The sequence below is a fragment of the Quercus lobata genome, chromosome 10 (genome assembly GCF_001633185.2).
Source record: "Quercus lobata isolate SW786 chromosome 10, ValleyOak3.0 Primary Assembly, whole genome shotgun sequence".
Taxonomy (NCBI): domain Eukaryota; kingdom Viridiplantae; phylum Streptophyta; class Magnoliopsida; order Fagales; family Fagaceae; genus Quercus; species Quercus lobata.
The window spans coordinates 54,611,882-54,637,227 of NC_044913.1; the positions used below are offsets into that span (position 1 = coordinate 54,611,882).

The 25,346-nt window shown below is 33.6% G+C and overlaps 1 pseudogene; it reads left to right on the forward strand.

Moving 5' to 3' along the window:
• The first annotated feature begins 8,932 nt into the window (after positions 1 to 8,932).
• Positions 8,933 to 21,587, forward strand: LOC115964991 (annotated as a pseudogene).
• The last annotated feature ends 3,759 nt before the right edge of the window (positions 21,588 to 25,346 follow it).

Genomic DNA, 25,346 nt, shown 5'->3' on the forward strand with positions numbered 1-25,346 from the left:
TCCAAAACTCAGTTTTCTCATCTAAGTAGTTGGTTTCCCCATAGGTTTGAGTCCGAGGACCATACAATACCTTGGGTCTGTCCAAAACTCAGTTTTCTCATCTAAGTAGTTGATTTCCTCATAGGTTTGAGTCCGAGGACCATACAATACCTTGGGTCTGTCCAAAACTCAGTTTTTTCATCTAAGTAGTTGGTTTCCCCATAGGTTTGAGTTCGAGGACCATACAATACCTTGGGTCTATCCAAAACTCAGTTTTTTCATCTAAGTAGTTGGTTTCCCCATAGGTTTGAGTCAGAGGACCATACAATACCTTGGTTCTGTCCAAAACTCAGTTTTCTCATCTAAGTAGTTGGTTTCCCCATAGGTTTGAGTCCGAGGACCATACAATACCTTGGTTCTGTACAAAACTCAGTTTTCTCATCTAAGTAGTTGGTTTCCCCATAGTTTTGAGTCCGAGGACCATACAATACCTTGGGTCTGTCCAAAACTCAGTTTTCTCATCTAAGTAGTTGGTTTTCCCATATGTTTGAGTCCGAGGACCATACAATACCTTGGGTCTGTCCAAAACTCAGTTTTCTCATCTAAGTAGTTGGTTTCCCCATAGGTTTGAGTCTGAGGACCATACAATACCTTGGTTCTGTCCAAAACTCAGTTTTCTCATCTAAGTAGTTGGTTTCCCCATAGGTTTGAGTCCGAGGACCATACAATACCTTGGGTCTGTCCAAAACTCAGTTTTCTCATCTAAGTAGGTTTGAGTCCGAGGACCATACAATACCTTGGGTCTGTCCAAAACTTAGTTTTCTCATCTAAGTAGTTGGTTTCCCCATAGGTTTGAGTCTGAGGACCATACAATACCTTGGTTCTGTCCAAAACTCAGTTTTCTCATCTAAGTAGTTGGTTTCCCTATAGGTTTGAGTCCGAGGACCATACAATACCTTAGTTCTGTCCAAAACTCAGTTTTTGGCGTGGGACCTTGGCTTTAGGGGAATTAGCTCCTCGGCCAAGCCCCTAGAGCCGTCCATGCGATTGACGCTACCAGGCGTAGCCCCTAGTCAAGAATCGTAGCCCCAAGCGGAACTTTACACTAGAACTCTATAACCAGCTGTTAGAAATGACAAAGTAACTCTCTCGACCTACTGCCTATGTCAACACACAAGCCTTTCCCACAAACGGCGCCAATTGTAAGGACACGATTCGTAACGAACCGTAACAATGTTAGGTTCACATGTAAAAAGGCCCAAACAATATCATTTGTAGAGCATGGGTTTGAAAGGCTAGGCCTCGGTCACCAGGCGGCGGGTTTTTCGTGATATCCATACATGGTTAAGTCGTCTTCACCCCTGGAGTCTTTCTCTTGGAGGCGGGCTGGGAGGCTCTGGTTTTTGGCCATTTTTCCCAACCTCCTTAGCGCGTACTAACTTTTACATTATATAGTCCTTCTTGGTTGATCCTAACCCTCCACTTGTTGGTCAGGCAGGTGCTTACTTCTGTACCTATCCCATCAGCTGTCCCCTCTTACTTTTCTGTTTAGTCGCGAGGATCGAAGTTACACCGTCCAAGCGTCTTTTCTCATTAATCATGATCAGGACGTGGCCGGTGCATTTAATGCGGAGGGGACGTATTTTCCTTGAACCTACTTTGCACCGTACCTCCATGTGGGCCCTATTCCACTCACATCCCCTTCAGGGGACTATTTGGGGATGGCCTTTACTAAGACATTGCTCTTCTCATCAAAGCCTTGGAGTGCCGAGGACAGGGTCGTCCTCAACTGTTCCCCTTAACCCCTCGGCCTTTGATCACTCGTCCTCGGTACACTACCTCCTTGGCACGGGCCCTGAGCTCGGATAGAGCGTGGGCCGGATCATAAGCTTCCCGACCCTACAATTTCAATTACTGTGAGTAGCTAAATTTATAATTAGGGTTGAGGATGAAACCTAGTTAAGGTTTATCAGTAATATTTAGGTGATTTGATTTTTTCCACAATATTTGTTCTTTAATAATTTAAATTGTCATTACTTCATATCAATTAACTAAGATGGGATTTTAAATATAAGTTCATTCATGTTTTTCTCATGATTTAGGATTTGTCTTAATTAATCGAATGCTTGGTTTATTATTTCTTGATTTTAAAGTTGGATATCTCTTATGATTTGTTTGGTTACGGATACAATTGATGATTTGATTTTATACATAGGAAACGAAGAAGAGCATACTTTAGATATTTAAATATAATTTTTTAATGATAATATTTTCCATGGTAGCAAGATTGATTTCTAGATTATCATGTAATGGTTGGAAAAAATTAATGATCGTAAATATATGCTGATATGAATTAACAAGGCGGATTCCAAAATCTTAATTCTTTTCTATAGATTGTTTACATCTCTTTACTGCTTTATATTATATATTTGCTTAGTTTAATTAATTGTTTGGTATATTTAATTTCAAAAAAAAAAAAATATATATATATATATATATATATTAAATTAGATTAGGATTAATTTGATTAAGATTTGATTAATTTTCCTATGTTCATTCAAGTCCCTATAGATTCGACCTCATTCTTGTCAAACTATACGTCAATACGGTTCGTACACTTGCGAATACTTTAAAATTTCACAACACTAAAAGTATTATAGATAAAGTTAAAAAGTAGCTGAAATAGTATAATAAGATCCATGAATAGTACTAAAAAGTGTAATGGAATCCATGAATAGTAACAAAAATAAGCTAAATAGTAGAAAAAAAAGCTAAATAGTAAAAAAGCCTGGCTTTTTAAGCCAATGTCAAACACAACTTTGGTCCTCCTCCAAACATTTGTAGGTTGATATATATATATGGGTTAAGTTCAAGTTACAATTTGTGTAACTTTAAACAATGTTAATCTCTTGATCGCAAACTCTTTGGATTAAGCACGGTGACAGAAACACAAGTTCTTCCATGCTATGGCAAGTCAGCGGCAAAGGAACAATAAGATAAATGGGCTTGAAGATGCTAATGGGGTGTGGCAGGAAAGTGATAAGGCTATTCAGGACATTATTAGCAACTACTTCTCCTCTATCTATTGGTCGGATCAGCCTTCTCACTTTTCTCTAGTTATTGATGCGGTGGAAACAAAAGTTACTGCTGAGATGAATGATAGTTTACTACAAGCCTTTCAACCCGAAGAGATTCAAGCAGCATTGTAGCAAATGCACCTAATTAAATCTCCTGGTCCAGATGGTATGCCACCAATCTTTTTTCAAAAGTATTGGAATATTGTGGGTCAAAATGTCTCTGATTGTATTCTAAACATTCTAAATACTGGGATGATGCCTTTAGAAATGAACATGAAACTCACATTTGCCTAATTCCAAAAACTAAAAACCCATAGAAAATTATTGAATACCACCTCATTAGTTTATGCAATGTGACATACAGGATCCTAGCCAAAGTCCTTGCAAACCGCTTAAAACGTTCTGCCCAATGTCATTAGTGAGTCTCAAAGTGCATATGTACCCGGTAGACTCATCACCGACATTGTATTAGTAGCCCAAGGTTTCCTTGATTTGCTTTGGCTGGTAATGGATGCTAAACCAGTACAGGACTTGGAAGCTTTCGCGACAACGACATGGTTCTTATGGAACAACAAAAACTCTGTCAGACATGGGGGTCAATGCAAGTCAACCTTCAAAATTCTCGAGGACTCCAAGCAGTATCTAGAGGAGTTTTGCGGGGTCTCTAAGCTTCCCCTCCCTCGGCAACCTCATCCCCTTAAATCTTGGAGCCCCCCCTCAGATTGGTTGGTACAAGGTAAACATTGACGGAGCAGTCTTCAAGGACATTGGCCATTGTGGTATCGATGTGGTTGTGCGAAATGACAAAGGCTTAATAATGAGAGCTTTTTGCAAGAACTTCCCTTATCCCCTTGGTGCTTTAGAGGTGGAAGCAAAGGCCCCAAAAGTCGGTGTTATTTTTGCGTAGGAATTGGGGCTTAGAGAGATCATTTTGGAAGGCGATTCTCAGGTTGTAATGCAGGCTATATCTGGCCCAAGTCTTGCCCTAATCTCAATTCAGCAGCTGATTGTGGGAGTCAAATTGGGCTTGGCAAGATTCATTTCGTCAAAAGTTGTTTGCAGCCATAGGGAATGTAACAATGCTGCTCACCTTTAGCTAGACATGCAAGGCAAATCTCATATTGTACCATTTGGGTGGAGGATACTCCACCTATGATTGTTTCTCAAATCCTTAGTGATGTTTCTGGTTTGGGTTTTAGCCCTGTTTAATGAAACGTTAAACCTTTCCCTTTCAAAAAAAAAAAAAAAAAAAACTTTAAATAATGTTACACCACCTAATAACTTGTTATAGGATTCATATTTTGAAAATGACAAAGTTTATCTATAAAATTGATTGTATCCTAAAATAAATATTACTACATATTTTAAAAATCTAACCATTGAATTGTATATTTTTTATACTTTTCACATACATATCAAATTTGTTTCAATTATATATTATTTACTATATCATATATAAGCTTATATTTTATGCATAATTTTAAACTACAAAAACTTGCAATTTAAACAATTTATTGATGACATAACTATTAATCTTTAATTTTTTAGAAATTTTGCTAGTATGAAAGATATAAGAAAAAGATATAATCTAACGATGGATTTTTCAAAATTTATCTCCAATAAAAATATATTGAGTAAGGTTGTAGCTTTAGGTTACAATCAATTTTGTAGCTAAACTTTGTCATTTTGAAAATCCCATCATTGAATTTCATGATCTATATGTTCTTAACATTCATGTCAACTTTCATGTTATTTACTATTCTATCCATAAATTCATCTTTTATATGTATAAGATTTTTTATCACTTTCTTTTCCACCTCTTTAACCAAACAACATAAGGGAAAACTAATTTTTTTTTTTTTTTATCATTTCCTTAATTTCTATTTTCTCACTTTTACATCCCCCAACCAAATGGACCATAAATGATGTTTCAAACCTTGATCACATTCGTGACTCACTCCTTACTACCAAGCTCATAACCACCAAAGGAGAAACTGAAGAAGAAGAGAAGTTAAGGAGATTTTGGAAACAAAGATCCATGTCAATCAAGTAAGTTCTCTTCTTCCATCATCCTCTCTTCATCTTGGATCGAAGTAGAAAACTGATTCCAAATATTAAAGTTTTCTACTTTTATTTGTTGGTGTATCAACCCATTTGGTCCAACCAATTTTCCCCCTTCCATTTACCTTGTTTTAATCCAATTCTTCCTTTCTTTCTTTCTTTTTGGTGACAAGGGAGAATTTATTTAATATTTAAAAGTAAAGTACATTAAGTATGTCCAATAGACACCTGTAGTTGATGTATGTTTACAAAAGGAACCATAGTGGCTTGAAATAAATTTTCTAGTTGCAAAATCAATAATAGAACTTGTAGGGGCAAAATAGTCGGCCTAGCCCAACCCGAATGAGACTGGGCTAGGATGGAGGCCCAATATAATTAATTTGTAGAGGTGGGCGGTCAAGGTCAACACTTTGATCTCTTGTAGCCACAGGTTAGTAATTGAAAAAAGTAAATTAGCGAGAATGACAATATAAGTTAGGAGTTATGTCAGGAAAAGAGAAATTCTTATTTAAATCCTTCCTTGGGCAGGCCGAGGAGCAACTGTTCTTTAGGAATACATTTCTTAGTTTTACAATACTCAAATCCTCTCTCAATTTCCCTATTTCTCTCTCCAAACTTATTTTGATCCCCTCGCAAGGAGGGCCTTCCTTCCTGTATATAGTTGCTTGGACTGCATGCCAGTCTTCCACTTGGAGGATTGTTGATCTTTCTTTAGATAGTTGTCTCATCACTGCAATGCTGGTGGCAGTAGAGTAGGTTGTAGGTTATGGGGTTACTGTTTAGGAGTCATTCTGCCATCAATGCGGCAGGGTGAGTTGGTATAGTACATTGAATGTGGAGGTGATTAATACTTTATCTGGAAGTTTCCTCATGTTCTTACTTGTATGTCACTATGATCCTCCTCGGCCTTAACCCGCATGGCCTTTGTGGCTTATCTCCCATCTCCCAGGAAGTAACCGTTCCTCAGGCTCCTTGGGTTAGTTGTCCTCCTCAGTTTCCTTGACCTAATTGCCCTGACTAGGTTGGGCCCAATTTGATGGATAATTAGGCCTAGTTACACCTTGGGTGGATCCCACTTGACAATTTTTTATCTTCGGGCTTCCTCCTTCCATAGAACCAAATTTTGAGAAATATGTAATTTAAGGTGAAATACTATTTTGGTCCTAGAACTTTACCAAAAGTTTTGTTTTTTATTCCTAAACTTTAAGAAGTTCGTTTTCCATTTGTAAACTATTGAAAATTTTGTTTTTTGTTCCTAAACTATTGAAAATATTTTACTAATATCCTTAAACTTAAAAAAAAAAAAATTCATCCAAATTTTATCTCTTAAAAAACTCTTTATAAAATTTAAGGATGAAATTTTTGTTTGTTAAATTTATGGATAAAAAAATTTTAATAAAATTTAAAGACTAGAATTGTATTTTATTCTGTACTCAAAGGATAGTAATCGGTGATGATGATGATGAGGATAATGTGTCTTATTTTAATTATTTGGCACCATGTCATTGGACCGGCTGTTATATTGTAGGGATTGTATATGGCCTATTAACCTAATTGCAGGTGATATGCTTTTGTTGTATATTTAGGTATATACAATGATATGTTGTGTGGAGGGCAAAAATAGACAACTAATAAACCAAGTGGATGTTGATGTGTTATTTTTGCACACACAATATATTTTAAAAGGTAGGATGCAAGGTCAACCTTTTGAGTACCCAACTACAATACAACTAATAGTAATCAGATCAATTTGTAGTATGAAGTGAGCATACTAAAAAAAAGGGCCCTTTATTGGCTAAGTATTCATCCTTGGGTTTAGTCCAAGGAAAGGGTTTACAGTTGATCAATTTATCTCTCGTTCTCGCTCTCTCTCTCTCTCGTTTTTCTTTTTCTCTTCTTCACCTCCCCTGATCCAGATGTTTCTTTGCTTTATATAGTTAGCCAAAATGCATCTAGACTCTACACTTGGAGAGTTAGGATCACACTCCCTTGATACTTGTCCTATCAAGGCCTTACTAGTAGGTCTTACACTAAAGTTTTAGTTGTGTGGGCACTGTTCATGGTCACTTCCCCATTAATGCAACCAAGCAAGTGGTGGCAATGCATTTAATGCGGAGGGGATGACTTCTATGTCCTTCCTTCTTATTCTCTTTTTGGTTCAGTGCCAAGTCACTCTTCTCCCTCTTCAGGTTGCACTATGCTCCCTTTACCATGGATTCTCATCATTTGGAGATCAGGTGGGAGTCCCCGGATCCTTTATTAAATGTAATAGTTTAATTTCTCTATAAGTTATGTAAGTTCTTTTTAAGGATTCTTCACGAAGTTTACCTCCTCGGAAATGCCCTTGCCCATTTAATTAACTACTTTGGATCCTCATCCCCTCCACATGTTGTAATAATGATATAATGTTGGAGAGTATTCATTTGTAAAATGAATAAAGTGGAAATTCGAGTTCTGGGATTTTCTTTGTGAAAATTCAAGTTCTAGGATTTTCGATCGGTCAAGACTTCTGTTCAATCGAACGTTACGATGATGAAAAGTTTCTACCTGTTTCGATTGGTGTTCGATTCCTCTTGATTGATTGAGGTACGTGAAAATTGAATTTCTGTAGAATTTTTTGACAACTGTTCTAAACATTTGAAAATGGTTTTAAGTCTTGTGAATTGTTTTATGAAACATTGTGGCTCTCCATTGGTGCATTTTGAAGGGTTATAACTCTATGGGTATAAATAGTGGTTCATGTTCACTTGATAACTATTTTTTGTTCTCTCTCCCTCGAATAGTTTCTAAGAAACACAAGAAATCCCGTGGGGATTCTTCAAAATTTATATTTGTAGAACCTAATAAACTTGGTTGTATCATGGGGACAAATTTGTAGAAACTCTTTAGCAATTTGCGTACAAGGACAAATATTGTTTAAGGATAAGATTCAATTGTGCGTCCAAGTCAATCATAATTTCTATATACTTCTTGTGTTCATTTTGTTCTTTCTTTATTAGTCCTTGATTTGGTGAAATCTCCAACTGCTTCCACTAACTTGGGTCGAACCTGAATTTGAACCTGGCCAAACCAACCAATTGGCTAGGTCTTTAAACACTTTTTTTTATTGGACAAAACTTATGCATAATACTTTTGGTGCTGTCTCTTAAGTTCTCTTTTTAAAATTCAGACATATGGCTATTTAACTAACAAATATATTTCCATCCCATGAGAAAAAATCCATATAGTAGAATCTAAAAAGAATAACCTAAAGAATAACAGCTAAATACAATATCTAAATCATAGTAGAATCTTAAAAGGAGATTTCTAATATTGTTGTTTGTATTTTTTGAAAATACTGTAGATAAAATAAAAGTGTACATATAATATTGTGTAATCAATAGTAACACACGTGGTTTTTTTTATTTTTTGGTTCCCCCGTGTTAAGCCCTTACACCCCCCCCCCCAAAAAAAAAAATCTCTCTCTGTATTCATTTGTTTTCCACCCTCCGCGCCCCTCAGCTTCACATTGTTGCCGCCGCCCAATCTCTCCTTCATTCGGCAAAGCACCACCACTCACAGCCACCGCTCTACGCATTACCAACCCTCCTTTCATCTTTTGCTTCCGACGAACTCTATTACTTCTAACCATAAAACTCTCTCTCTCTCTCTCTCTGCGCCACCTTTCACTTCAGGTAATACTTTTCTTCTATTCATATTACCTTATTTTTTAATAAACCCTCTAAGCTATGTAAATAAATAGAACTAGGAATTTATGATATAGGGGTTTTGCCAATTTTATTTTATTCATTTTACTTCTTTGAATCTTTACATCAATGGGTAAGAGAGGAAAGGTCATAAACCTTAAGAGGTTTTCACGCAACCGTGGTGTTGCCTCCGATGACATGGACGATGAAATTGATGCCTGTAAGCAAGCTCATTCGCTGTTTCTTTTTTTCCAATTCTTTGTGTAATTATTAAAAAAAGACTTGAACTTGGAGATGGAATTTGAGAATCTGTATTCATTGTTTTTGTGTTGCGGATTCGATGATTCACTTATTTTTTGTGTTGGTACTATTCTTAATCGAGAAAGAGAAAGAAAAAAAGTTGATGGGTTTTGAATCATTTGTGCAGTTACTATTTTTATTTTTTTGGCTTAAACACTCTGTGAAGCTTAGTTCGCAAGAAATATTATTCTCTGAAGTTTATATTTTTTAAGGACTAAAAGCAATCATTCTATGTTTTCAAGGACTAAAATTAATCATTTTTTGTTTTTTAGGGACTAAAAACCATCACGTTAAGTTTGTTACGGACTAAAATTGATTACTTTTAGCTTTTTAGGGACTAAAAGCGATTACTTTCAGTTTGGTGAGGACTAAAAGCTATCACTTTAAGTTTTTTGGGGACTAAAGCAACCAGTTTAAGTTTTTTAGGGACTAAATGTGATCACTTTAAACTACAAGGACTGAAATTGCTCAATGGTTAAAGTTTAGAGACAAACAATGTATTTTGGCCTATATTTTTTCAATGTGACAGAGCATTTTAGTACACCGAGTTTGATGCTCTTTTTTTATTATTTTTTATTTTTTAAGCTCTCTGATTTATTGTTTTTCTGTTGCTTACTGTTTCAATGTTATGGAGTCAGTGACAAACTTATTTTGTATTTGTACTATTGTTTTAGTTTTTGGGAAAAATTGATGGGTTTTCTAATGTTTATTTGTGTTTGCAGTTCATAAGCAGAGGGATATTATTATGCGAATGGTGATATTGTCTTTGATCTCAAAAGTTTTTTTTCCCCTTTTATTTCAAGTTGTAATAGTTGCTTTGAAATTTTAAAATTGATTCTTCTAGTTGAGAGTAGTGTAGGATTTTTTTTTTTTTTTTTGCCCAATTAAATGTTGTTACTTCTATAAAAAAAACACTTTAGTTGAATAAAAATCCTCGTCATGTGTGAATTAGGATTAAGGTTACATTTTGATTATTTTTGTGAAAGCATATAACTGTTTTAAACATTAATGTGGCGTTTGGTACAGAGTAATGTTTTAGGATTCCCAGGAATGTTTAAAGATTCCGATGTTTGGTTGCAAATCACGCCAGGGAATTAGATGCCAGGGGAATATGGATTTTCCCTTTAAACCCCCCTCAATAGGAATGTGAATTCCCTTTAAAATAGGTGGATATCCAGATTCCCATCTTTAAAGGAAATTGTGTTTTTTTATAAATTGACAATTTAAACAATTTTTCCTTATCATTTAAGCAATTAAGATAAAATATAAAACAAATCATCAATATCTTTTCCCTTATTTTTATCTTTTCTCGCCAAAATAGCATAAACAGGATAGACAACTTTGTTGATATATTCTTTAACAAAGTTCTGTTTAGGTTTCATGTGTAGGAAAAAAAAAAGTTTGAAGGGGACCCTTAGGAATGTTTAAAGATTCCCATGTTTGGTTGCAAATCACGCCAGGGAATTAGATGCCAGGAGAATATGGATTCTCCCTTTAAACCCCTCTCAGTAGGAGTGTGGATTTCCTTTAAAATAGGTGGGTATCCAGATTCCCATCTTTAAAGGAAATTGTATTTTTTTATAAATTGACAATTTTAACCATTTTTCCTTATCATTTAAGCAATTAAGATAAAATATAAAACAAATCATTAATATCTTTTCCCTTATCTTTATCTTTTCTCGCCAAAATAGCATAAATAGGATAGACAACTTTGTTGATATATTCTTTAACAAAGTTCTATTTAGGTTTCATGTGTGGGGAAAAAAAGTTTAAAGGGGACCCTTCATTATTGCCAGGTATTCACTTTTGCTGTTGTGTGTTTTGCTCAACAAATTATTAATATTTTATATTTTGTTTTTCATTATTTATTTAGAGGAAGATTTTTTTTTTTTAAAGGACTTGATAGTTCACGTTCAAATCTAAGGATAGAATGAGAAAAATAAATAATTCATTTAAGATTTCTTGGAATAAACCAAACATTATCATTTCACATTTCTAGGAATCTCAAGAGATTCCTAATGAAACCATTCCTAATGAAACCAAACATAGGAATAGCTACATTCCTAGGCATCCAGATTGCAATAAATCACATTCCTAGGAATTTGAATGCCAGGAGTAATGTGGATTCTCCGTACTAAACGCCACATAAAAGGATCTTGGAAAAGAATGCAAAAAAGAATTTTGAACTTTAAGAGAACCTTCTATATGTTAAAACTATACAATTCTCTTCTATATAATTTTTACCTATAAAAAAAAAACTATATAAATATCTTCTGCATAACTGAAATAAACATATTAAGGCAGAATTCTTATTTTGTAGGTTTGATTGATTGAGCAAAAGCATGTGGCAAGCAGTGGCATTTTTGTTTGTATCTTTATTCTTTCCCACTTGGTAATCCTAATGTTGCTTATAGGATATCAATGATGACGAGGATGAAGATGATGAAACTGGAGATATTGCAAAAAGTAAGGAAATTGGTTTGCAATTTCTTGCATTGCATTTAATCAGTTTTGTTCTTTGAAAGTATATCTCAAGTTGTTTGTTTTGTTTTCTGACCAAAAACAACTGCATGACTACATCTACATTAAGTGAGATGCTCTAAAAAAAAATACCATTATTCTGTACAAGAGCCTGTAATATTGATGTAGATGCATATTATGAATATTAAACAAAAGTTTGATAGCTTCAAATTGCAAAACACAATTTGTTTTGGTGCTTATGGCGGGAGTGGAATGCTAGATGCTTTGAGGATTGTGAACGGTCTTTTCTTGACATTAAGTCTCTTTTTCCGTACTCTCCTTGATTGGAATAGTTTTGCCATTTTATTCTTGTTTTTCTCTCCCCAATCATATTGATTGTTGTAAGTTGGGTTCTTGATTTGGGTACTGTAGTACACTTCCAATGTACTTGGTTAGCTTTTTTAATAAAATTCTTTATGTTACTTATCAAAAAAAATTTGCAAAACACAAAGTAGTAATAAAACAACGAGCTTCGTAGTAAATCAATGTTATTGCAAACCAACCCAACTCTCTATGTCATTGTGTTTCATGCGTATTAACTTTTATTTTTTGGGACAAGTAAATGAACTCGTTAAGAAAAAGTAATCATAATTTTAATCCTGCACCAGGGTTACATATCTCCGACGTGTAATTTAGGGTTTTTTCAAGTTGGCTAATTGTATTAGGCTATTTTTGGAATTATTATGGGGCACTTGCAAGTAAGTTTTGGTATGTACTAGGTTCATAACTTGGTATTCTCTTGGCTGAAATGAGAGCACGGACTCTGATGAGAATCTCTATTTTTTTTTTGTGGGGGGAAGGTGGGGATGGGTTCTAAATCGTTCTCTACATATTTTCTTACATAAAAAACTCACAATTTTTATTACCTTTGGTTCTTACAGCAATTGTTGTAATGTTTCGTATGATTAATTATGCATATTGTCTGCAGTGGCTAGGACACTGAAATATTTACGGGAAAAAATTTGGTGGAGTCAAGGATGCTATGCATGAAGATGAGGAAGAACAAGAGCCTCTATGGGGTGGAAAAAAGAAGGGATATTATGATGCTGATAATGCTGATTACGAGGTGATGATTTGAATAGTATTTACTATTTTTCCAATCATGCTCCACATCCCTTCTCACCTTTTTCCCCTTTGTATTTAATATATATTTTTCAGTGGCAATCGCTTTCTGCCTTTTTGACAACTATCTTATTCATAAACTAATTTCTTAAGGCAATCATATGTATATAATTGAGGTTATCTTTGTAGTTGCTCTAACCTTTTTGTTTCTGATGAAGGCACAATCAAGTGATGATGAGGGACTTTTGAGGGAGGAGGAAGTGGTTTTGAAATTACAGATGCAAAAATCTTATACAAATGAAGACTCTGGCCATGATGTTAATGAAGATTGGAGTGATCTGAGTGATAGGGAATTAACTGTAGAGGTGAGGGTTCAATATTCTCTCCTTGTTAATGAAAAAAGAAGTACAAAGATAAGTAAGTTAATCCTTTGGTCTTTATTTTCAAGCTTGGGTTATCCTCTTTTGTGTTTTTTTGATAAGTAAATTTTATTGATAGAAAGCAAATACCCAAGTGTACAAGAAATATACAATCAATCTCACAGATTACAAATATCAACAAAATTAGATAACGAACATAAAGAAGGAGAACCCACAACTAACATCCACTCAAACAACATTTTAAAGAAAACAGCTTAATATCAGGCAAATATCTTTCACTGTCCTCAAAACACTGAGTATTCTGCTCCTGCCGAATTCACCACTTCAAACAATGAGGAATGGCTTTCCAAATAACAATATCCTGATGTCTATGAAAATAACCTTTCTAAGAGGCTATCAAATCCACAACTGACTTTGGTATCACCCAAGAAGCTCCCAGCAACTTGAATACCATACACCACAATTCAGAAGCTATTGGTCAATGAAGCAATAAGTGATCCACAGATTGTTCACTCCCTTTGCACGTATAACACCAATATGTTACCAGTATACATTTCTTATCCATATTTTATTGTTTTTTACTTTGAAATGGACAAATGGACTGTTAATTCTTTTGAATGACACATAGCCCAACATCGTTGCTTGTACAGGAAATGTCAGCCAAAAGAAAAAGCAGGAAAAAATCTCCTGGGATAAAAGAAGCCTTAGATGACACGGGCAGCTTATGAGGAGGTTAAGAAAGATTTGAGTGCTCTATCAGAAGAGGAACAAATGGATGTTTTATATAGGTAAGGTTTTTCAATTTTTATTTGTATAATTCTTATATTTCTGCACTTTTTTGTGTGTTATATTTTTGAGCTGACTCTTTTTGATCAAGGTTGAAATGCAATACTCAGAAAAGAATGATGAGGAGAAAGGTTTTGTAGCTTCATAAGTAACAGCCATTCCAGAGCTCAAAAAGGTGGTGGTGGTCTTAGAAATTTAAGAAGTTTATGATTAGAGATGAAATCTAGTGTGTGGTGCTTTTACATAGAAATTTGTCTTGCTGAGCTATTCTAGCTCTCTTAGAGAAAACCAAAGGTTGAATAAGAATTTGTAGAAATCTGATGAAGGGAACTAATAACAAACTGCACAATAGATTTATTGTGTCTTTCAACATGATGGGGTAACCAGATTGGCCCATCCATTCTTCTTATTTCAAATTAACAATATATGACATGCCACAAGAATTTTTGCTGATGGGTCTGCAGTTTTATTTTGCTTCCTTCAACTATGGAGGTTCCCCTTTACCTATGCTTTCCTAGCTCCAAATTGTGTGGAAAAATTGTGCTTGCAATTATATTATCTATAGAAAAAACTCGGTTCAACTATATGAAGAAATTCAATCTATTTTTGAAGGGTGGGGAAGGGTAGGGGTTTTCTAAGAATGGAAATAAGGGTGTCTAGGGGATTTATTAGTGGGCCTTGTACTTGCAATGAAGTTTTTAAAAGTTGATTTGAAATACCGTTGGATTATAGCAATTGTTGCTTGATGTCAAGTGGGCAACAATTATTCACCATACATAGTGAAGCTGAAGGTGTTGAGATAGTTGGGTTGACAATTTTTTTAGATTAATGGATTTTTGTAGCTTGGATAAGTGGAAATACATGGAAAAATAAGATTCAAAATGAGGAAATCCCCTTTAAATATAGGAGTGGCCGATATTGATGAAAAGATGAGGGAGATTTGTGAGATTGTTTGGTCATTCAAAAGACAGCAAGTAATGCACCGGTGAGATTCAAGTTAAGGGAGCAAAAAGGTTAGAGGAAGACAAAGAATAACACCAATATAAGTAGTAAAAAAAGCGCATGTAAAAAAAAGGTGTTCCATCTAGTTACTAGAGGCGGGACTTGCATTTAATAGAATGTGTGTTGAGAATGCATGTGTGAGTGAAGTTCCACATTGAATAAAAATGTCAAGAGGGAGTGATTAATATAACATAGTTGGGCCTAAACTCATAGGTTTAAGTCTTTCAGGATAAGTAGTGCCCTTATATGTTATATTAACTACTTACTTGGTGGCTCCCTAAGATGTTATCATATTACATTTGGCTTTGGTTCTATGAAATCATCTGGTGCTGCAAAATCTAAAGATGTTTAGTATTTGTGGTGGTTGTTAAGAGCTCCTCCACCCACATCCTCTTCTGTTAGACTGTTTCTATTGAGCTCCTCATCTTGCCCCCTACTCCATGTTGTTTGCAATTTTGAGCCTTGTTAACCGTTAATTGGATGTATTTATAATGTGGTTATTTTGTTATGAAGGCATTGAATTTTTCACATAGGTTGTTGACGTAGGACAAGGGGGAACAAACAAAATCTGATTTAGAACTGTTGGGGGCAGATCTGGTAATACTTCTGTTTTGAGTGTTTAGGGTTTGGTTTGGTGGGAAATAGGCTAGAAAATAAGAGGTATAATAGGGTTAGCTCTGAATTTTTCCTTTTTGAGGGCCTTATATTATGTTTTGTTCTATGTTTATCTGTGGTATCTGCAGGGGGTTGGTAATAAGTTTCTCTTTGATATGTGATGCTCCTCGAAAATTTTTTAGCTTTCAAAAGATTTTAAAATGTTTGAATGTTAAAATGCTTGTAGATCTGACTCATTACGTTCTCCCAACTGGGTTCATATATTTGTGGTCCTAATCTTCACCTTGTACATCCTGCCAGAGTCCTCGCACCAATTTTCATTTATGCCCGGTTTCTCCTCCCCTCCTCTCTCTCTCTCTCTCTCTCTCTCGCTTGCTCACTCGCACACACACATAAAAGGTCATAACATGTATAAATTCTATTGATTGGTTTCTTAGCATTCAGCATTGTAAATGCTTTCATGTTGTAAGAAGGTTAAAAAGGAGGAAATCATGATGGAAGGACGAGTGCGTTATTTGAAGGTGGAGCAGCTTCTTTTGCTCTTGTATTGCTAAGCTATAACTTTCTATCTCCTCAAGTCTGAAGGGCAGCCCATTCATGATCATCCTGTGCTAGCTCACGTTGTAGAGATCAAGAGCTTATTGGATAAGGTCTTCTCTTCTCCATCAAAATGCTAAATTATTGTTATTATTATTATTTGATAAGTAGGTAGTTATTTACTATAACAATTAAGTGTTGTGGTCCTAAAACAATAATTTGTTTTTATTAATCTGTTAAAAAAGTTGGTACATGCGTAGTGTGTACACAATGTGGCTTATGTTTCTCTATTGATGGTAGAATAATATTTTTACACATGTTTTGTATTTCTGTGTCTCTTTCAGGAATCAGGTTCCCCTCTCAAATTAGTTAAATTGGTGCACTGTGACTATTATTGTCTGCCTTACCATGTTTAGAATAATAGTCAATCCCTTGGAAATTAAATTTATAACTTAGTCCTTGAGTGATCTATGTAATTCCTGCAACCTGGAGTATAAGAGCTGGATCACCTCTTTGCTGGGGGAGCTATTACTTGTTGGGCCAGAGAATGCCTTAAGAACCCAGCAGCCCACTTAAAATGGTTTAGCAAAAGGAGGGGTAACATGTCTTTTTTCTGGGGTTCACTTCATTTATTATAACTAAAAAGTGTAAGGCTGCAGTTTCTGATAGACTGGCACTCCGATAGGTCGACTTCTACTGCTAGAAAGATCCAAATTATAATGCACTATCTAAAACTAATTCATCTTTGATAAATTTGAAATAAGTGTCCAGGTATAATGGAATTTTAAAAATATGTTGCTAATCTTAGTCATTGTTAGGATTTATTGTAACATTATATAGATGGCTGTTGCTTCTGAAACTTACATGTAGATATGTATCTAAAACTTTCATGCTTTAATTGCTACATTAATGTGTGTGTGTGTATTTCCAGATGAGGACAATTGTTGAATGTTGGCCATCAAGTTGTCTCTAAGTTTGCCTATCTATTGCTTTTGATGAAAACTGCATATAATTTAAAAATAAAAAAACGATGCCAACATAGCTGCAATAGATGGTTGTACAAGTTAAAACTAAGTACTTTCATATCTGATATGGTATGCACCATATATTTTTGGTAAATTTCAAAAAGATGTGGATAGGATCTAAGCTTATCATTTAAAATTGGTCTGGTCTAGTTGGTTAATAATTGGGAAAAAATGAATTATTTGTCTATCAAATTGCTTTATATGTGTCATGTTTAACCTCTGTGATCATATGAGTACCTGTGTTCTACCCATATTTTTCCTCACATTTTTTGCACAAAGATGATTATAGCAGTTCCTGTCATTGAGGTATACTGGTTTGTTATTTCAGAGGTGGATTGGTTTCCCTGACAACTTGCTTCTTTTTAATGTTTGCTCCACTAACAGACAAAACAACTTGATTGGAATCTTCCATCCGAACTTGAGGAGTTCCTGGACAACAATCAAGGGATTGAATGGTAGTAAAGTTGGGTAGAGAGATTACTACATTATCAAGTGATTCTTTCACAAAAGATCAGGGGCCCTATCCTTCAGCCGAAACCCAAGAAACAACAGTGGTAGTTTTTTTCACGACAAAATATGCTTGTTTGTACTTCTATAACTTTAGTAATACATGCTTTGTTTTCATGTGGTTCTCTTTTTAGTTCATGTCTTAGTTTTCATTTAATACTGCAGTCTCATTACACAGCTGAGTTGGAAAACGTGGAACCTTTGAAGGGTAATGAGAACAAAGCAGGAAAATGCATTGCCAGGTGAAATATTCTTGATGGAGATGTGATCACAAATTTGAGATTCTAAGTTTGATGCTTTTCATGTTTCTTTACTGATATCAATCATTTTTGTTAAGCTTAATTTTTTCTTTTTCTTTTTTAACTCAATTCAACACAACTAAGATAAATCCTAACTATTTTGAGTCTGCTACATGCTTCTTTTTATGCTACTTTGCCTTATCTAGGCCATTTCCCTATTTATCTTTTCTTTTAACATAAATTTTTGTTGCTGCAATTTGGCTGATGTGCAACTGTTAAAATATGGCAGAGTGATCAAGTTGGTGTTCAAAGCATGGAAATGTTAAAAGTAAGAGCTGCCCTTGAAGAAAGATTGAAAGAAGATGGTATCCTTAGTTCCAGGGCTTCAAAGTCTGATAAAGCCCTAAACTATTGAAAATATTTTATTTATGTCCTCGAACGTTTTAAAAAGATATATTTTTTAATCCTTAAACTATTGAAAGAAGTTCTTTCTTTATCCATATTTTTATCTCTTAAAAAACTCTTAAAAAAAAAAAAACTATTTACAAAATTGAAGGATGAAAAAAGAATTTTTTTTTTAATTTTTTAATTTAGGGATAAGAACAAGTTTTTATTAAAATTTAGAGATCAAAATAGTATTTTACTCTATAATCGAAGGATAGTAATTCGTGATGATTGTGTTTGGGGTTCAATAGATCAGTATGTGATGTGAATTATTTTAATTATTTGGCACCTTGTCATTGACCAGCTGTTATATTGCAGGGATTGCATAGGACTTATTGACCTAATTGCAGGTGATATGCTTCCTCTGACTTGGGTCGAGCCTGAATCTGAACCCAGCCAAACCGACCAATTGGTCAGGTCTTTGAACACTTTTTTAGGTTTTTGGTTTTGGTTTTCCTGTATTAAGCCAGGCCACTCTTGTTCTCTGTTTTCATTTGTTTTTCACTCACCTCACCCCTCACCTTCATACTGTTGCTGCCGCCCAGTCTCTCCTTCATTCAGCAAATCACTCCCACCACCAACACCCCCAGCCCACGCTCTACCCATTACCAACCTCTGCTTTCGACCAACTCTATAATTTCAAACCATAAAACTCTCTGTTACTCTCTCCACCACCTTTCACTTCAGGTAATACTTTTCTTGTATTCATATTACCTTATTTTTAATAACCCCTTTAAGCTATGTAAATAAATAGAACTAGGAATTTATGATGTAGGGGTTTTGTTAATTTAATTTTATTAATTTTACTTCATTGAATTTTTGCAGCAATGGGTATGAGAGGAAAGATCGTAAATCCTAAGAGTTTTTTCACACAACCGTGGTGTTGCCTTGGATGACATGGAAGATGAAATTGATGCCTGTAAGCAAGCTCATTTGCTTTTTCTTTTTTCCAATTCTTTATGTAATTGATAAAGACTTGAACTTGGAGACAGGAATTTGAGAATCTTTATTCATTGTTTTTGTGCTGCTGTTCACAATTTGGATGTTGTGGAAATCGATGCTTCACTTATTTTTTGTGTTTGTAGTATTCTTAGTTGAGAAAGAGAGAAAAAAGTTGATGGGTTTGAATAATTTGTGCAGTTAGTATTTTATTTATATTTTTGGCTTAAACACACAGTGAAGCTTAGTTCACTAGCAAGTTTAGTCTTGTGATCGCATTTAGTCCCTGGCCAAACTAAAAATAATTCATCATCAATTCATAAAAGCGATTACTTTATGTTTTTTAAGGACTAAAAGTGATCACTCTGTTTTCAAGGACTAAAATTGATCACTTTTAGCATTTTAGGGATTAAAAGCCAATACTTTCAATTTGTTGGGGATTAAAGCAATCACTTCCAGTTTGTTGGGGACTAATGTGATCACTTTAAACTTCAAGGGTTAAAGTTCAGAGACAAACAATATATTTTGGCGTATATTTTTTCAATGTGACTGAGAGCATTTTAGTACACTCAGCTTGATGTTTTTTATTTTTTATTATTTTTATTTATTTAAATTTCATATTTAAGCCCTCTGATTTATTGTTTTTCTGTTGCTTACAGTTTCGATGTTATGGAGTTAGTGACAAACTTATTTTGCATTCGTGCTATTGTTTTAGTTTTTGGGAAACATTGATGGGTTTTCTAATGTTTATTTGTGTTTGCAGTTCACAGGCAGAGGGATATTATTCCGCTAGATGCGAATGGTAATATTGTGGATTCAGATGATGGGATACCTTTGTTCTCAAGGTTTTATCTCCCCCTTATATATCAAGTTGTAATAGTTGCTTTGTAAATTTAAATAGATTCTTCTAGTTAAGAGTAATGTAGGATTTACTTTAATTTTTTTTTTCAATTAAATGTTGTTACTTATATTTTTTTTAAAAAAAACTTTAGTTGAATAAAAATCCTTGTCATGTGTGCATTAGGATTAAGTTTACATTTTGTTTAGTTTTGTGAAAGCATATAATTGTTGTTAACATTAAAAGGATCTTGGAAAAGATTGATAAAAAGAATTGTGAATTTTAAGAGAGCCTTCTATAGGTGAAAACTATGCAAAATCTCTTCTATACTGTTTTTACCTATCAAAAAAAAAAAAAAAAAAAAACTAAATAGATCTCTCTGCATAACTGAAACAAACATGTTAAGGCAGAATTCTTATTTTGTAAATATGTTCTCTTCTGTATAAGCATGTAGCAAGCAGTGGCATTTTTGTTTGCATCTTTATTCTCTCCCACTTGGTAGTCCTAATGTTGCTTACAGGGTATTAATGATTACGAGGATGAAGATGATGAATTGCAAAAAGTAAGGAAATTGGTTTGCAATTTCGTGCATTGCATTTAATCAGTTTTGTTCTTTGAAAGGAAATCTCAAGCCTGTTTGTTTTGATTTTTGTGTTCTTTTTTTGACCAAAAACAACTGCATAACTACATCTACATAAAGAGAGATGCTCCAATTGAAAAAATGTGAAGTTGAATTAGAGGAAATTCTTGCTTAACACCCCCCTCCAAAATAAAAGAAAAAAAGAATTACACCTGCATTTGTAATACGTAAATTTTTTTTCCCAACTATTTGGTCCTAAATTTTAGTTTTTCGGAAGGAAAACTACCAGCCTCATCCCGACAACAAATAAACGTGCAATCCCATCAAATCGGATATATATATATATATATATTTTAAATTGTTTTACAAGACTTGTTTCTTCTTCTCTCTCTCTTCAAAAAATAAAAACAAAAACTCATCATCCACCAAACTGTAAAAACCACTCCACTCCTACAAAATACTGAAATAGAAACCTCCCAAAACACAGTAACTTACCCCCCTTTTTCCCCTCACCTTAGGGAAAAAAAAAAAAACTTTCTTAGATTTTAACGTTGAATTAGAGTTTGGAAAAAAAAATTGTCTTTTAAGTAAATTTTCATGGTTAATGTAGCAAATATGCAAATTTATATAATTATACATGAACTAATGTAAGTTATTTTTAGGTAAAATGGTGTAAATTATAAGCATTTTTCTTTCATATAAAGACTGATGTTAGTACTCAGTAAAAAATCTCTCTTTTGCAAGGAACAACACAAGAAAAAATTGATGCGAGTACTCTTAGTAAATAATCTCTCTCTTATGCAAGGAACAACACAAGAAAAAGTTGAATAGGCGGATCAGGCAGGTGCAGGAGATCAAGAAACCTGTTGGTCCTTATGTTGGAGAAGCATCTGGAATTAATCTAGCAACCAGTCGGAGTGTTAGATTCAAGAACTAGTTACTGTTTCTTTGTTTCAGTTTTTCGACTTTGTCAATTGCATAGTGCTTGTTGGATCATGTATCATGTTTGTTTCTCCGATCCAAATTTTGATATGACATATATATCAAACTAGTTTAATAATTCCCAAGGCTTCAAATAATTTGCATAATTATTTAAGTGTTGTCAATGACTCAAATTGCATTTGAAATTGTAAATGTGATGAATTATCGGCATTTCTTACGTAATCTTCCAAACAACAATAGCATTTATTTACACAAATCTGAAATTCGTTCAGTACTGTCTTTCAAATCCAACAGCAGATGGCAAGATTGATAACAAAATGAAAAAAGAACAAGCAAACATAGCTTCCAGAAATGGGCCTGAAATCTTCGCTAAACAAAGATAAGCCTCATTGGAATTTTTTTTTTTTTTTTTTCTACATTAACGAGAGGAGGGGAATTGAAACTATTGCTACTGATGACAACATGAAAGCCATAGCAGTAATCCTGCAAAGTCTTTCAACTCTTGGCTTGTCTTGGATTATCAGGGCAATAAAGGCACCCATAAAAGCGAACAGAGTGGAGACTAGAAACTTACGGTAGTATGTCGGCCGGCCTCTGAAGAAGACTGGAACTCGATTTCCGTCCACGTTTACTTGCGGAAGAACAATTAAAATTGTAGCTGTAGTGCTGGAGATGTAAAGGATTAATATCATGAGCCATGAGGTAATGGATTTTGGAAGCCCAACTTTGTTCGAACAGGTAAGAAGGCTTTCTTGAAGCCATGGTTTAGAGAAAACTGAGCTCATCGCTTTTCTTTTGCACGGAGGGGTTAGGAACAGAAGTGGCCTGATCGTTTGTAACAATGGCTATATTTTTAATAAGACGATAATTTCAGGAAATTTCGTTGCTTTGAAGATGTAGAAAGTAAAGCTAAAGCTGAACAACGTGATCCGTCCATTAAGGTATGGCCCACCCACCACCAACCCATCAAATCAAACAATATGATGACAGTGTAAGTGCGATAAGTCATCGCTCCATTACTTCGCAACGAAGAAAAGAAAAGAAAAGATTAATAAATAAATAAATAAAAGTTAATATACACATTTAAATTTTTTTTTTTTTTTTTTGCTTACACATTTTAAGTTTTTTAAATTTCATTTCAGTTACTAATTAATGGACCACTTTTTTCTCTTTAATTAAATACATTATTTACGCATCATTATACTGTCTCGCTCGATTTTTTTTTCTCAAAAAAAAAAAAAATATATATATATATAAATATTTTGTTTTGTGGCTCCGTAGATTCATGACTATTTTGTATTTTCCTTAATTTTTTTAGAGTCTTTTAAATTTTTAATGGACCACTTGTTTACGCGTCATTATATGTCTTTTCTCTTTTAATTAAAATGGTATTTACGCGTCATCATTTGTCTGGTTTGGTTTTTTCCTAAAATATATATATATATATATATATTTATATTCTTTTGTTTGATGGGTTGCTGTGTCGGTGATAACTGGTGGGGTGGGCCGGATGACTTTTATTTATTTATTATTCTTCTTATGTTAGAATGTAAAATTGGTTCTTTAAGTTTTTTAAAATTTTATCTCAATTCTTTAATTTTATTTTAGTTCATTTCAGCTCTTTAATTTTTAAGTTTATTTAACTAAAGTTTTTCAATTAATTTTTTTATATGTTGTGGCTAATTTTTTAATTAATTAATATTTTTTTAATTTTTTAAATTAAAAATTTTAATTAATGATTGAAAAATATTTTCTAACTTTTTTTTTCAAATTTTTTAACAAAAGTTAACGAAAAGATTTTAATTGAATAAATCTAAAATTTAGAGGACTTATTCGCATTTTAACACAAGAATAATAAAAAAAAGTCATCCGACCCACCCCACCAGTCACCGACACAGCAACCCATCAAACAAAAGGATCTATATATTTTGAATAAAGTTTTTCTCTAAACTAGTTTGGAGAGAAACTCTTTAAACTTATCATATATCTCTTTTTTGGGTGTAAATTTTGAAAATCTAACCATTGAATTTTATATTCCTTATGTTCTTAATATGTATGTCAAATTTCGTTTAATTCAGATGTTATTTATTATTCGATCAATGAACTTATTTTTTATACACAATTTTAGATTACAAAAAATTGAAATTTTAACATTTATTTGATAACATAGCAATTGATCTTTGATCTTCTTGAAATTTTTCAAGCATGGAGGATATAATAAGAACATGCAATCCAGCGGTTAGATTTTCAAATTTCTCACTCAATGTAAAAATATATGATAAATTTGAAGAGTTTCTCTTCAAATTAGTTTGGAGAGAAACTTTGTTCATATCTTTTTAGAAAAAAATAAAAACAGATAAAATGATGATGCGTAAATACCATATTTAATTGAAAGAGAAAAGACAAATGATGACGTGTAAACAAGTGGTCCATTAAAAGACTCTAAAAATATAAGGAAAATACAAAATAGTCATGAATCTACGGAGTCATTCCATCACCGGCACACCAACCCATCATACAAATATATATATATATATATATATATATATATATATATATTTATATATTTTGAGAAAAAAAAAATCAAGCAAGACAATATGATGATGCGTAAATAATGTATTTAATTAAAGAGAAACAAGTGGCCCATTAATTAGCAACGAAGAAATGGTTAAAAAAAAAGAGAAAATAGTTATGAGTATAGAGACTCATCCTATCATTTAATTATAATATTTTATGTAAGATAATTTTAGAGAATATTTTATATATGTATTAATATAATATATATAATTATTATAGAGTTTTATTAAAAATATATTTATTATAAAAAATAATAATTATAAATTATACACATATATTTATTATAATTATTTCATTAAAATAATAAAAAAATAAGAAAAATTTAAAAAATATTATAAAATAAAATTAATATAGAATATATCTTTTTTTTTTTTTTTAATTTTAAAACAAAATACATATTCAAAATATTAATTTCATGAGCGGTAATGGATTTTGGAAGCCCAACTTTGTTCAGGTAAGAAGGCTTTCTTGAAGCCATGGTTTAGAAGAAACTGAGCTCATCGGTTTTCTCTTTTGCTTGTAGATCAGTAGAAGGAGCTCTACGGTGTCTGAAACAAAAGTATGGCTTAGCGAACAGAAAAGCAAGAGACAAGTCATCGAATCCATTACCCTTTTCTTTTCTTTTTTTATTTTATTTTATTTTATTTTTTTATTCTTAGGATTTCAATTTATAAATTTATAATGTCTGATGATATTATCAGACTAAAATACTAAGTAGTTTTTCGCCCTAAAATCTTTTATACTACCCTCAAAATTTTATCAATTCAACCCACTCAAATCAATTACTTAGTAACAAAGAAAAGAAAGAGAGAAAAAGAGTCATCTTTTATGGGCCCACCCCACCACTGATAGTGAATTACTTTTTCTTTTCTTTTTTTCGGTTCCTCAAATACTTTCTTGTTCTTTGGATGTGGTTTTGGTTCGGTTTTTTCTGTGCCGTTTTCCTTCTGTGAGGAAAAACAACAGAAACCTTCTGTGAGAAAAAACAACAGAAATTCTCCGAGTCATGGCGGATTTGAAGTCCGCGAAATTTTCCAAAACACTTATACCACTGTTTTCTAATGCTTCTATTCCTCACCCACAAGTTGTCTCTTCGGGTTATCTGTGGGAGGTGGCCGAAGCCCTTAGTGGTAGTGGCGTCCACGATGGTGATCTGCTGGCCAAAGCCCATGGAGACTCTGTGTGGGCCCTACCCTTTTCCTTCCATCATGCTCATCCGCTGGCCAAAGCCCTTACCTTTCCCTTCCATC